The sequence below is a fragment of the Oryctolagus cuniculus genome, chromosome 13 (assembly GCF_051225735.1).
Source record: "Oryctolagus cuniculus isolate XC-2025 breed Fujian yellow rabbit chromosome 13, ASM5122573v1, whole genome shotgun sequence".
NCBI lineage: Eukaryota > Metazoa > Chordata > Mammalia > Lagomorpha > Leporidae > Oryctolagus > Oryctolagus cuniculus.
The window spans coordinates 90,366,070-90,380,918 of record NC_142879.1 but is presented as its reverse complement, the minus strand read 5'-3'; positions in this window follow the sequence as shown (position 1 = coordinate 90,380,918).

Below are 14,849 nucleotides of genomic sequence, written 5' to 3'. Positions count from 1 at the left end.
CTACAGGCAACATGACCAAGAGGAGTTTTTGTATTTTGAAAAATGAAATGGAACAATTTTGCTGGGGGTACAGATATCAGTTCCCTCCAAATCAAGCATGAGTGTGATTTTCAAGTCAATTCAATCAGAATTCCACAGCCAGTCAGCTTGGAGGAGTGGATGAATCCAGAAGCAGCCAGTTTCCTTGTGACTGAATCAAGCCCAATATCATTAAGGACTCTTGGATTTCTTTGGCTTTTTTCACATTTTTCTTATTTATCATGGTAAGTAATGAATTTTGTGATGTGAGCTTTGGTTTTGAGGGTGGAATATGGAGTTCAGGGCATGGGAGGAATGGTCATTTTGAATCAGGGCACAACTGTTTGCTTGCTCCAAGTCTGGCTTTCTGTCATTGTTTTGGGTGCCTCAGCCGAGTTTTGGTTTCCTGAGCGGCAATGTCCTAAATGATTTCTGGGTCTGAGTTGGTTTTGCCTTCTTCCTTCGCAAATTTGGTATTCTGATGCAATACAAACAAGTGTTTAGACAGAGTATCCATTAGGAAATAAAAAACACAACCAATTGGCGTTTCATGCTTAGAAATCTAGAGGCAACATGACCAAGAGGAGTTTTTGTGTTTTGGAAAAGAAAATGGAACGCTTTTTCTGAGGGGGCAGATATTAATTCCCTGCAAATCGAATGTGAGTGTGATTTTCAGGTTAATTCAATCAGAATTCCACAGCCAGTCAGCTGGGAGGGTTGGATGAATCTGGGAACAGCTGGTTTCCTTGTGACTAAATCAAGGCTAATATCACTAAGGACTCTTGAATTTCTTTGTCTTTTTTCACATTTTTCTTATTTCTCATGGTTTATAATGAATTTTCTTATGTGAGCCTTGGATTTGAGGCTGGAATATGGGGTTCAGGGCATGGGAGTAATGGTCTTTTTCACTCAGGGCACAGCTGTTGGCTAGCTCCAAGTCTGGATTTCTGCCATGGTTTTGGGTGCCTCAGCCAATTTTTGGATTCTTGAGTGGCAATTTCCTAAATTGTTTTTGGTTCTTTGTTTGGCCTTACCCTTCTCAAATTTTGTATTCAGATGCAATACAAACAAGAGTTTAGACAGAGTATCTATTAGAAAATAAAAAACATAACAAATTGGCATTTCATGCTTAGAAATCTACAGGCAGCATGAGTATGAGGAGTTTCTGTGTTTTGGAAAATTAAATGGAACCCTTTTTCTTAGGGGACAGGTATTAATTCCCTCCAAATTGAGTGTGTGTGCAATTTTTAGGTTAATTCAATCAGAATTCCACAGCCTGTCAGATGGGAGGGGGGAATGAATAGGGAAGCAGCCAATTTCCATATGAGATTTGGATTTGAGCTGGAATATGGAGTTCATGGCACGGGAGGTATGGTCTTTTTCAATCAGGGGACAGCAGTTGGCTTGCTCCAAGTGTCACTTTCTGTCATTGTTTTGGGTGCCTCAGCCGATTTTTGGTTTCTTGAGCAGCAATTTCCTAAATTGTTTCTGGGTCTGAGTGTTTTGCCTACTTCTTCCCAGATTTTGTATTCCTAAGCAATACGGACAAGAGTTGAGACAGAGCATCCATTAGGAAATAAAAAACACAACAAGTTGGCATTTCATGCTTAGAAATCTACAGGCAACATGACCAAGAGCAGTTTTTGTGTTTTGAAAAAGGAAATGGAACCCTTTTGATCAGGGGACAGATATGAATTCCCCCAAATCGAGTGTAAATGCGTTTTTCAAGTAAGTTCATTCAGAAATCCACAGCCAGTCAGCTTGGAGGGGTGGATGAATCCGGAAGCAGCTGGTTTCCTTCTGACTGAATCAAGCCCAATATCACTAAGGACTCTTGTATTTCTATGATTTTTTTTCACATTTTTCTTATTTATCATGGTAAGTAATGAATTTTCTGATGTGAGCTTTGGATTTGAGACTGGAATATGGAGTTCAGGGCATGGGAGGATTGGTCATTTTCAATCAGGTCATAACTGTTGGCTTGCTCCAAGTCTGGCTTTCTGTCATGGTTTTGGGTGCCTCAGCCGCCAATTTTTGGTTTCTTGAGCTGCAATTTCCTAAATGTATTCTGGGTCTGAGTATGGTTTGCCTTCTTCCTTCGCAAATTTTGTATTCAGATGCAATACAAACAAGAGTTTAGACAGAGTTTCCATTAGGAAATAAAAAAAAAAAAAACACAACCAATTGGCGTTTCATGCTTAGAAATCCACAGGCAACATGACCAAGAGGAGTTTTTGTGTTTTGGAAAATGAAATGGAACCCTTTTGCTGAGGGGGCAGATATTAATTCCCTCCAAATTGAGTGTAAGTGCAATTTTCATGTTAATTCATTCAGACTTTCACAGCCAGTCAGCTGGGAGGGGTGGATGAATCCGGAAGCAGCCGGTTTCCTTGTGACTAAATCAAGCTCAAGATAACTAAGAACTCTTGGATTTCTTTGTGTGTTTTTTTTTTCACATTTTGCTATTTCTCATGGTTTGTATTGAATTTTCTGAGGTGAGCTTTGGTTTTGAGGCTGGAATATGGGCATCAGGGCACAGGAGGAATGGTCTTTTTCAATCAGGGCACAGCTGTTGGTCTCCTCCAATTCTGGATTTCTCTCATCATTTTGGGTGCCTCAGACAATTTTTGGTTTGTTGAGCAGCAATTTCTTATTTTTTTGGGTCTGAGTTTGTTTTCCCTTCTTTCTTCTCATATTTTGTTTTCTGACACAATACAAAAGGGTTTAGACAGAGTATCCATTAGGAAATAAAAAAAAACCACCAAATTGGAGTCTCATGCTTAATAATCTACAGGTAACACTACCAAGATGAGTTTTCCTTTTTTGGAAAATGAAATGGAAGAACACTTTTGCTGAGGGGACATGTATTAGTTCCCTCCAAATTGAGTGTGAGTGCAGTTTTCATGTTAATTCAATCAGAATTCCACAGCCAGTCAGCTGAGAGGGGTGGATGAATCCAGAAGCAGCCAGTTTCCTTGTGACTAAATCAAGCCCAATATCACTAAGGATTCTTTGATTTATTTGGTTTTTTCCACATTTTTCTTATTTATCTTGATGTGTAATGTATTTTCTGATGTGAGCTTTGGTTTTGAGGCTGGAATATGGAGTTCAGGGATTGGAAGGAATGGTCTTTTTCAATCAGGGCACAGCTGTTGGCTTGCTCCAATTCTGGTTTCTGTGTTTGATTTGGTTGCCTCAGCTGATTTTTAGGTTCACGAGCAACAATTTCCTAAGTTGTTTCTGGGTCTGAGTTTGTTTTGCCTTCTTCATTCCCATAATTTGTATTCTGATGCAATACAAACAAGCGTTTAGACAGAGTATCCATTAGGAAATAAAAAACACAGCAAATTGGTATTTCATGCTTAGAAATATACAGGCAACATGACCAAGAGGACTTTTTGTGTTTTGGAAAAGAAAATCGAACCCTTCTACTGAGGGGACAGATATTAATGCCCTCCAAATGGAATGTGAGTGCGATTTTCAGGTTAATTCAATCAGAATTCCACAGCCAGTCAGCTGGGAGGGGTGGATGAATCTGGGAACAGCCGGTTTCCTTGTGTCAAAATCAAGCCCAATATCACTAAGGACTCTTGGATTTCTTTGGCTTTTTTCACATTTTTCTTATTTATCATGGTAAGTAATGAATATTCTGATGTAAGCTTTAGTTTAGAGGCTGGAATGTGGAATTCTGGGCAAGAGAGGTATGGTGTTTTTCAATCAGGGCACAGCTGTCGATTTGCTCCAAGTATGGCTTTCTGTCATTGTTTTGGTTGCCTCAGCCGATTTTCAGTTTCTTGAGCAGCAATTTCCTAAATTGTCTCTCGGTCTGAGTTTGTTTTGCCTTCCTCCTTCCCAAATTTTGTATTCTGATGCAATACAAACAAGAGTTTAGACAGAGTATCCATTAGTAAATAAAAACAGAAGAAATTGGCATTTCATGCTTAGATATCTACAGGTAACATGACCAACATGAGTTTTTTTGTTTTGCAAAATGAAATGGAACCCTTTTGCTGAGCGGACTGATAGTAATTCACTCCAAATTGAATGTGAGTGAAGTTTTCATGTTAATTCATCAGAATTCCACAGCCAGTCAGCTGGGAGGGGTGATTGAATATATAAGCAGTCGGTTTCCTTGTGTCTAAATCAAGCTCAATATCACTAAGGACTCTTGGATTTTATGTGTTTTTTTTCAAATTTTTCTTCTTTCTCATGGTTTGCAATGAACTTCCTCATGTGAGATTTGGTTTTCAGGACGGAATATGGATTTCAGGGTAAGGAGGTATAGTCTTTTTCAATCAGGGCACAGCTGTTGGCTTGCTCCAAATCTGGCTTTCTGTCATTGTTTTGGTTGCCTCAGTCGATTTTTGGTTTCTGGAGCAGCAATTTCCTAAATTGTTTTTTGTCTTTTTTCACATTTTTCTGATTTATCATGGTTTGTAATGAATTTTCTGATGTGTGCTTTGGATTTGAAGCTGTAAGAGGGAGTTCAGGGCACGGGAGGAATATTCTTTTGCAATCAGGGCATAGCTATTGTCTTGCTCCAGTTCTGGCTTTGTGTCATTGTTTTGATTGCCTCAGCTGATTTTTGGTTTGTTGGAGTGGCAGTTTCCTATACTTTTTCTGGGTCTGAGTTTGTTTTGCCTTCTACTAAACTTCTACTAAGGGGACAGATATTAATTTCCTCAAAATCGAGTGTGAGTGTGATTTTCTGGTTAATTCCATCAGGAAAACTTATGGGAAATAGCAAAAGCAGTGTTAAGAAGAAAGTTTATATCAATAGGTGCCTACATCAAGGAATTGGAAATGCACCAAATATATGAGCTTTCAATTCATCAAGGATCTAGAAAAACTGCAATAAACCAGACCCAAATCTAGTAGGAGAAATGAAATATTTAAAATCAGAAGAAATCAACAGGATTGAATCCAAAAAAAATTACAAAAAATCAGCCAAACGAGGAGCTGGTTTTTTGAAAAAATAAACAAAATTTACATCCCATTGGCCCAACTAACTAAAAAAAGAAGAGAAAACCCGAATCAATAAAATCAGAGATCATAAGGAAATGTAAAACAGACACCACAGAAATAAAAAAAATCATCAGAAATTACTACAAGAACTTGTATGCCAGCAAACAGGGAAACCTATCAGAAATGGATAGATTCCTGGACACATGCAACCTACCTAAACTTAACCAGGGAGACATAGAAAACCTAAACAGATCCATAACTGAGACAGAAATTGAAACGGTAATAAAGGCCCTTCCAACAAAAAAAAAGCACAGGAGCAGATGGATTCACTGCTGAATTCTACCAGACATTTAAAGAAGAACTGTCTCCAATTCTTCTCAAACTATTCAGAACAATCGAAAAAGAGGGATTCCTCCCAAATTCTTTCTATGAAGCCAGCATCACCTTAATTCCTAAGCCAGAAAAAGATGCAGCATTGAAAGAGAATTACAGGCTAGTGCTACGGCTCACTAGGCTAATCCTCCACCTTGCAGCACCAGCACACCGGATTCTAGTACCGGTCGGGGCACTGGATTCTGTCCCGGTTGCCCCTCTTCCATGCCAGCTCTCTGCTGTGGCCAGGAGTTTAGTGGAGGTTGGCCCAAGTGCTTCGGCCCTGCACCCCATGGCAGAGCAGGATAAGACCTGGCTCCTGCCTTCGGATCAGGGTGGTGCGCCGGCCGCAATGTGCCAGCTGTGGCGGACTTTAGAGGGTGAACCAATGGCAAAAGGAAGACATTTCTCTCTGTCTCTCTGTCTATCTCACTCTCCACTATGCCTGTCAAAAAAAAGAAAAAGAAGAAAGAGAATTACAGACCAATATCCCTGATGAACATAGATGAAAAAAATCCTCAATAAAATTCTCGCCAATAGAATGCAACAACACATCAGAAAGATCATCCGCCCGGACCAAGTGGGATTTATCCCTGGCATGCAGGGATGGTTCAATGTGTGCAAAACAATCAACGTGATACACCACATTAACAGACTGCAGAAGAAAAACCATATGATTATCTCAGTAGATGCAGAGAAAGTACTTGATAAAATACAACACCCTTTCATGGTGAAAATTCTAAGCAAACTGGTTAGGGAAGGAACATTCCTTAATACAATCAAAACAGTTTATGAAAAACCCACAGCCAACATGTATTGAATGGGGAAAAGTTGGAAGCATTTCCACTGAGATCTGGCACCAGACAGGGATGCCCACTCTCACCACTGCAATTCAATATAGTTCTGGAAGTTTTAGCCAGAGCTATTAGGCAAGAAAAAGAAATTAAAGGGATACAAATTGGGAAGGAAGAACTCAAACTATCCCTCTTTGCAGATGATATGATTCTTTACTTAGGGGACCCAAAGAACTCTACTAAGGGACTATTGGAACTCATAGAGGAGTTTGGCAAAGTAGTAGGATATAAAATCAATGCACAAAAATCAACAGCCTTTGTATACACAGGCAATGCCACAGCTGAGGAAGAATTCTAAGATCAATCCCATTCAAATACCTTGTAATAAACTTAACCAAGTACGTTAGGATCTCTACGATGAAAATTACAAAACCTTAAAGAAAGAAATAGAAGAGGCTACCAAAAAATTTTAAAAATCTTCAATGATCATTGATTGGAAGAATCAAGATCATCAAAATGTCCATTCTCCCGAAAGCAATTTATACATACAGTGCAATACCAATCAAAATACCGAAGACCTGCCTCTCAGATCTGGAAAAATGATGCTGAAATTCATGTGGAGGCACAAGAGACCTCAGATAGCTAAAGCAATCTTGTACAACAAAAACAAAGCCATGGCATCACAATACCAGATTTCAGGACATACTACAGGGCTGTTGTTATCAAAACAGCATGGACTCATACAGAATCAGATGGATAGATCAATGGAACAGAATTGAAACACTAGAAATCAACCCAAACATCTACAGCCAACTTATATTTGATAGAGGATCTAAAACCAATCCCTGGAGCAAGGACAGTCTATTCAATAAATGCTGCTGGGAAAACTGGATTTCCACATGCAGAAGCATCAAGCAAGAGCCCTACCTTACACCTTACACCTTACACAAAAATCCACTCAACATGGATTAAAGACCTAAATCTATGACCTGATACCATCAAGTTATTAGAGGACATTGGAGAAATCTTTCAAGAGATTGGCACAGGCAAAGAGTTTCTGGAAAAGACCCGGGAGGCACAGGCAGTCAAAGCCAAAATCAACTATTGGGATTGCATCAAATGGAGAAGTTTCTGTACTGCAAAAGAAACACTCAGGAGAGTGAAGAGACAACCGACAGAATGGGAAAAAATATTTGCAAACCATGCAACAGATAAAGGGTTGATAACAAGAATCTACAAAGAAATCAAGATACTCCACAACATCAAAACCAACAACCCACTTAAGAGATGGGCCAAGGACCTCAATAGACATTTTTCAAAAGAGGAAATCCAAATGGCCAACAGGCACATGAAAAAATGTTCAAGATCCCTAGCAATCAGGGAAATACAAATCAAAACCACAATGAGGTTTCACCTCACCCCAGTTACAATGGCTCTCATATAGAAATCTACCAACAATAGATGCTGGAGAGGAGGTGGGGAAAAAGTGACACTAACCCACTGTTGGTGGGAATGCAAACTGGTCAAGCCACTCTGGAAGTCAGTCTGGAGATTCCTCAGAAACCTGAAGATAACCCTACCATTCAACCCAGCCATCCCACTCCTTGGAATTTACCCAAAGGAAATGAAATTGGCAAACAAACAAGTGGTCTGCACCCTAATGTTTATTGCAGCTCAATTCACAATAGCCAAGACCTGGAACCAACCTAAGTGCCCATCAGTGGTAGACTGGATAAAGAAATTATGGGATATGTACTCTTTAGAATACTATACGGCAGTAAAAAACAATGAAATCCAGTCATTTGCAACAAAATGGAGGAATCTGGAACAAATCATGCTGAGTGAACTAAGCCAGGCCCAAAGGGACTAATATCATATCGTATCCCTGATTGGTGACAACTAACTGAGCACCAAAAAGGAAAACTGTTGAAATGAAATGGACACCATGAGAAACGGTGACTTGATCAGCATAGCTTAGACTGTTAATGAACAACTTAATACATTATCCCTCTTAGTATTTTTTTGTCTGTCCTACTTAATACTACTGGTTTAATTCTGTAATTAATACACCGTTATTCTTAAGTGTTGAAATTTAACTGAAATGTGATCCCTGTTAAATATAAGAGTGGGAATAAGAGAGGGAAGAAATGTACAATTTGGGACATGCTCAAGCTGACTTGCCCCAAATGGTATTGTTAGAAACATACCAGGGGACTCCAATTCAATCCTATCAAGGTGGCATGTACCAATGCCATCTCACTAGTCCAAGTGATCAATTTCTGTTCACAACTGATCATAATGAAAGGATTAAGAGTCAAAGGGATCACATAAACAAGTCTAATGGCTGCTAATACTAACCGATAGAATATACAAAGGGGAGAGCAATCCAACATGGGACGCGAGATACAGAGCAGACTCATAGAATGGCAGATGTCCTAAACAGCACCCTGGCCTCAGAATCAGCCCTAAAGTCATTCGGATCCAGCTGAAAAGCCCTTGAGAGTAGTTCAGGCATGGAAGGCCAAGACACTCTGGCAAAAAAGGACCTAAATGAAAGATATCTGTGAGTGAGATCCCAGTGGAAAGAACAGGTCTTCAAAGAAGGAGGTACCTTTCTCTGAAGGGAGGAGAGAACTTCCACTTTGACTATGACCTTTTCTAAATAAGATAAGAGTTGGAGAACTCAAAAGGCTTCCATAGCCTTGGAAACTCATGATTGGAGCACAGGGAGATTACTGATGGCATAAGATGGAGGATTCTGGAAAACATTATACTGAGTGAACTAAGCCAGGCCCAAAGGGACTAATATTATATGGTATCCCTGATCGGCGACAACAACTGAACACCAAAGGGGAAACCCGTTGAAGTAAAATGGACACTAGGAGAAACTGTGACTTGATCAGCTCTTGTCCTGACTGTTGATGTACAATGAAATAATTTATCCATTTTAGTATTTTTTTGTTCTAGTACTATTGGTTGTACTCTGTAATTAACACAATTATTCTCAGGTTTTTAAATTTCAACTGAAAAATGACCCCTGTTATTAATTTGGAAAACATTATGCTGAGTGAATTAAGCCAGTCCCAAATTGACAAATATCATATGTTCTTCCTGATTGCTGACAACTAACCGAGAACCAAAAAGGAAATCTGTTAAAGTGAAATGAACACTATGAGAAACGGTAACTTGATCAGCCCTTGCCCTGACTGTTTTTGAACAACTTAATACATTATCCCTCTTAGTAATTGTATTGTTTGTTCTACTTAATACTTTTGGTTGAATACTGTAATCAATACACAGTTATTCTTAGGTGAAAAACTTAACTGAAAAGTAATCGCTCTTAGATATGAGTGGGAATAAGAGAGGGAAGAGATGTGCAATTCGGGACATGCTGAAGGTGACATACCTCAAACGGTAGAGTTAGAAAAATACCAGGGGATTCCAATTCAATCCCATCAAGGTGGCATGTACCAATGCCATCTCACTAGTCCAAGTGATCAATTTCTGTTCACAATTGTTCATAATGATGGGGCTAAGAGCCAAAGGGATCACATAAACAAGACTAGTATCTGCAAATACTAGCTGATAGAATAAAAAAGGGAGAGAATGATCCAACATGGGGAGCGAGATACACAGCAGACTCATAGAATGGCAGATGTCCTAAACAGCACTCTGGCCTCAGAGTCAGCCCTAAAGTCATTTAGATCTGGCTGAAAAGCCCATGAGAGTATTTCAGGCATGGAAAGCCAAGACACTCTGGCAAAAAATAAAAAGACATAAATGAAAGCTCTCCGCTAGTGAGATTCCAGTGGAAATAACAGGTCATTAAAGAAGGAAGTACCTTTCTCTGAAGGGAGGAGAGAACTTCCACTTTGAATATGACCTTGTCTAAATATGATCAGAGCCGGTGAACTCAAAGGACTTCCATAGCCTTGGGAACTCATGACAAGAGCCTAAGGTGATTACTGATGCCATAAACAAGAGTGTTAATTTGTTAGGTCCACAACAGTAGTCAATGTGCACTTACTCCTCATGTAGGATCTCTGTACTTAATGTGCTGTACAGTGTGATTTAATGCTATAACTAGTACTCAAATAGTATTTTTCACTTTTTGTTTCTATGTGAGTGCAAACTGTTGAAACCTTTACTTAGCATATGCTAAACTGACCTTCTGTATATAAAGAGAATTGAAAATGAATTTTGTTGTGAATGGAAGGGGAGAGGGATTAGGAAAGCAGAGGGTTGCAGGTGGGAGGTAAGTTATGGGGGAAGCCATTTTACCCCATAAGCTGTACTTTGGAAATTTATATTCATTAAATAAAAGTTAAAAAAAGACTAATGTCTGCTAATACTAACTGATAGAATAAAAAAGGGAGAGAACGATCCAACATGGGAAGTGGGATACACAGCAGACTCATAGAATGGCAGATGTCCTAATCAGCACTCTGGCCTCAGAATCAGTCCTAAAGGCATTGGGATCTGGCTGAAAAGCCCATGAGAGTATTTCAGGCATGGAAAGCCAAGACACTCTGGCAAAAACAAACAAACAAACAAACAAATATAAATGAAAGCTCTCCGCTAGTGAGATCCCAGTGGAAAGAACAGGTCATTAAAGAAGGAAGTACCTTTCTCTGAAGGGAGGAGAGAACCTCCACTTTGAATATGACCTTGTCTAAATATGATCAGAGCTGTTGAACTCAAAGGACTTCCATAGCCTTTGGCCGCTCATGACAAGAGCCTAGGGTGATTACTGATGCCATAAACAAGAGTGTTAATTTGTTATGTCAACAACAGGAGTCACTGTGCACTTACCTTCATGTAGGATCTCTGTCCTTAATGTGTTGTACATTGTAATTTAATGCTATAACTAGTACTCAAACAGTGTTTTTCACTTTGTGTTTCTGTGTGGGTGCAAATTGTTGAAATCTTTACTTAATATATGCTAAACTGACCTTCTTTATATAAAGAGAATTGAAAATGAATCTTGATGTGAATGGAAGGGGAGAGGGAGTGGAGAAGGGGAGGGTTGTGGGTGGGAGGGAAGTTATGGGGGGAAGCCATTGTACTCCATAAGCTGTACTTTGGAAATTTATATTCATTAAATAAAAGTTAAAAAAAAGGAAGATCACCAACAATTATACTGATTTGCAGTGATAAGGCACACATAATCCTTATATTAAAAGAAACATGTACTTGCTACTTAATTTGTTTAAAATGTTACTGCCAAGAAGCAATTTGTTATTTTAAGAATTCTTGTGAGTCAAGTTGCAAAATACCATAGAAAGAAACAAATGCTGCCACTAAAATCTACCTTATAGAAAAATACTTGGGTGATGTTAACTATTGTTCTGTTGCTACAAATATACTTCATGGTACTTCATATTGTTAGTTTCACTAGAACATATTTTGATGCTATACACTGAAAATTCTATAGAATATATTCTTCTTGTAACCAGGGTATTTTTGTCCACAGCTGTGTAGAAAAATGAATATAATACACATTTTTATACTATATCTTTATAGTAATTATTGCAAAAGACACATCCCAGTTTCCAAATATTCATGTAGTTCTTCCCTAAAATGCTTCTTGGCATTCAGTGAATATAACACCAACATGATTTGAAAAGTTATATTTTGAAGAAGCTTCAGAACTTCCTGTTGGAGATACAGGAACCAGGCAAAATTTCATAGCAAACCATCAGACTTGGGAATGTTAAATGTTGTGATGCAAGTTAGTCTTCTGCTTGGGAAATACCATATGTAATACAAACATGCCCAGTTACATGATTGATATTCTGCATATTCAAGGCAGCATCCTGCTACGATGAGGCAGTAGTTGGCGCATAAGCACTTGGATTCCTACCACCCACACATTAATAAAGGATGCAGTCCTGTACCTGAACATATATGTTAATTTCTTCTGATTTAACTTTGCATGGAATTTAATTCTTCCCTTCTCATCAAGGTTATTAACATTTGATGTTGAACAAATCCACAGATACGTGTAAGCTCTCCTCCATTAGAAAACAATAATAGGGATCAGGGGCAAGATTGCAGAGTAAGGAGGGAGCTTGCTGCTCTATTCTTGGGGAAGATAGTTTTTAAAAAATGGAAAGAGTGAAGATTCAGGCAAGTGTTTTGGGTAAAAAAGCAGAGGAAGCTCTACACATTGGAGGGACAAAGTGGACCTACATGGAGGGATTCACAACTCAGAACTCCAGCAGCCAAGAGCCTCCACATCAGAGAGCAGAGTGTGGTGAGACCAGACTGCATAAGCCAAATCCATGGGTGAAAAAGCTGCAGGAAGAGCCTAGAGAGAATCTGACTTGGAGCCCATTGGGGGATAATGTACCTGCCAAACTAGAGGAGAAAAAAAAGAGGGGGCACATTTTCTCTGTCCATAGCACCCTGCAACTGCAACATGTAAGAAAGTGAATAGAACAAATGCCATTTTGACACATATGACAGCTGTGCTAGCTTGTGTCAGCATCTTGAAAGCAGCCAAGCAGAGAATCCTGATCTGGTGGGGAGATCTGGCAGGGGGCTATGCTGCTTGAGACTGTGTGAGGCTTCTGTGCTAGGACTGTGTAAATACTGAAGTTGTGTGGGAGCACTCAGGGTGTCACTGGGAATTGAGCAGTCAGTGTGGGAGGCTCCACACAATCAGCATTCCCTGGTTACCAGGCAAGGGTCATTGCTGGAGAATCCAAACTTATACTGAAAACTGCACAGATTCTTTGTGTGGTCCTTGTGGCAGTGACAACAAATAATATACCCTCTGGGGCTAGCACCCAGGCACTGGTCTCATTTGAGGAGAGGAGCTCAGATCTATCTACACCAACAGACAAGAAGAAACCTCCCCTCTAATAAAAAAAAGAGATTTAAGATGCCAAAATTGGTGTGTCACTTCAGACACACCCTTCACTCTGAAGCAATGAACAGAGCTCCCTGGCTACAATCACCACATGCCTTTAGTTATTTCCTGAAACAGACAATCTGATAATGAACACAGATATAGTCCACAGATAAAATCTGCCACAGCAAAAAAAACGAGTATCTCCACAAATACAAAATAAGAAATGCACCAAACAAGAATACAGAAGACAAAATGATGCCCCCCAAAGAACACAACACTATAATAATAGATTGTGAAGATGATGAGATTAAAAATATTCAGAAGTAGAATTCAAAATATTGATCACAGGATTGCTTAAATGTAATCAGAAGAAAATGCATGAACTAATAAAATCTATACATGACATGAAAGAAATTTTCTCCCATGAACTTGAGAACTTAAGGAGAAATCAAAATGAAATCTTGGAAATGAAGAAGTCAATAGAGCAAATTAGAAAATGCAGTGGAAAGCCTTAACAAAAGAATCTGCGAATCAAAAGAAAGAATATCTGACTTAGAAGACAACAAAAGGAAATCATTCAGAGAGATGAAACATAAGAAGAAATTAGAAAGTTAATATACACTGTTGGTAAATTATAGATACTATCAAATGACCGAACATAAAAGTTCTAGGAATTCCTGAAGTTTTGGAAAGTAGGGATGGATTAGAAGGCCTTTTTAGTGAAATAATAACAGAAAACTTCCCTAATTTAGAGAAATAGTATGAGGAGCACATAGAACTCCTAAAAGATATGACCAGAAAATATATTCAACATGATAGATTATAATCAAACTTTCCACAGTAAAACATAAAGAAAAGATTCTAAAATCTTCACAAGAGAAACACTAGATTTATTTCAGGGATCTCCAGTTAGATTCAGAGTGGACTTCTCATCAGAAATCCTACACGCTAGGAGGGTATATCACTATTATAAATGCATATGCACCGAATTACAGGGCACCTTACTATTTAAAACAAACATTAAAGGAACAAAAGGGAGACATAGATTCAAACATAATAGTAATGGGGGACTTCAATATCCCACATTCAGGAATGGACAGATCCACCAGACAGAAATTCAGCAAGGAAACAGCAGAGGTAATCAACACTATAGACCAAATGCATCTAATAGATATCCACAGAAATTTTCATCTTACAGTTCCAGAATACATATTATTCTCAGGAGTGTATGTAACTTTTACTAGAATTGACCACATACTAGACCATAAAGCAAACATAGCAAATTCCAAAAGAACAACAAAAAAATCAAAATCATACTACGCTTCTTCTCACACCACAATGGAATGATGCTGGAAATCAGCAACTTAACAATCTCTGAAACATATGCAAACATATGGGGACTGAACAATATGCTCCAGTATAAACAGTGGGTCATAGAAGAAATTAAAATTGAAAAAAAAAATTCTGGAAACAAATGAAGCAACAACAAATTATCAAAACTTATGGTGTACAGCAAAAGCAATGTTAAAAGGATAGTTTGTAACAATTGGTGCCTATATCAAGAAACTGGAAATACACCAAATAAATGAGCTATCATCGCATCTCAAGGATCTAGAAAATGAGAAAACCAAACCCAAAACTAATAGGAGAAAATAAATATCAAAATTAGAGAGGAAATTTAAAAAATGAATCCAAAAAACAATATAAAAGATCAGCAAAATAAAGAGCTGTGGCCTGTGCCGCGGCTCTATAGGCTAATCCTCCGCCTGGTGGCGCCAACACACTGGGTTCTAGTCCTGGCCGGGGTGGCAGATTCTGTCCCAGTTACACCTCTTCCAGGCCAG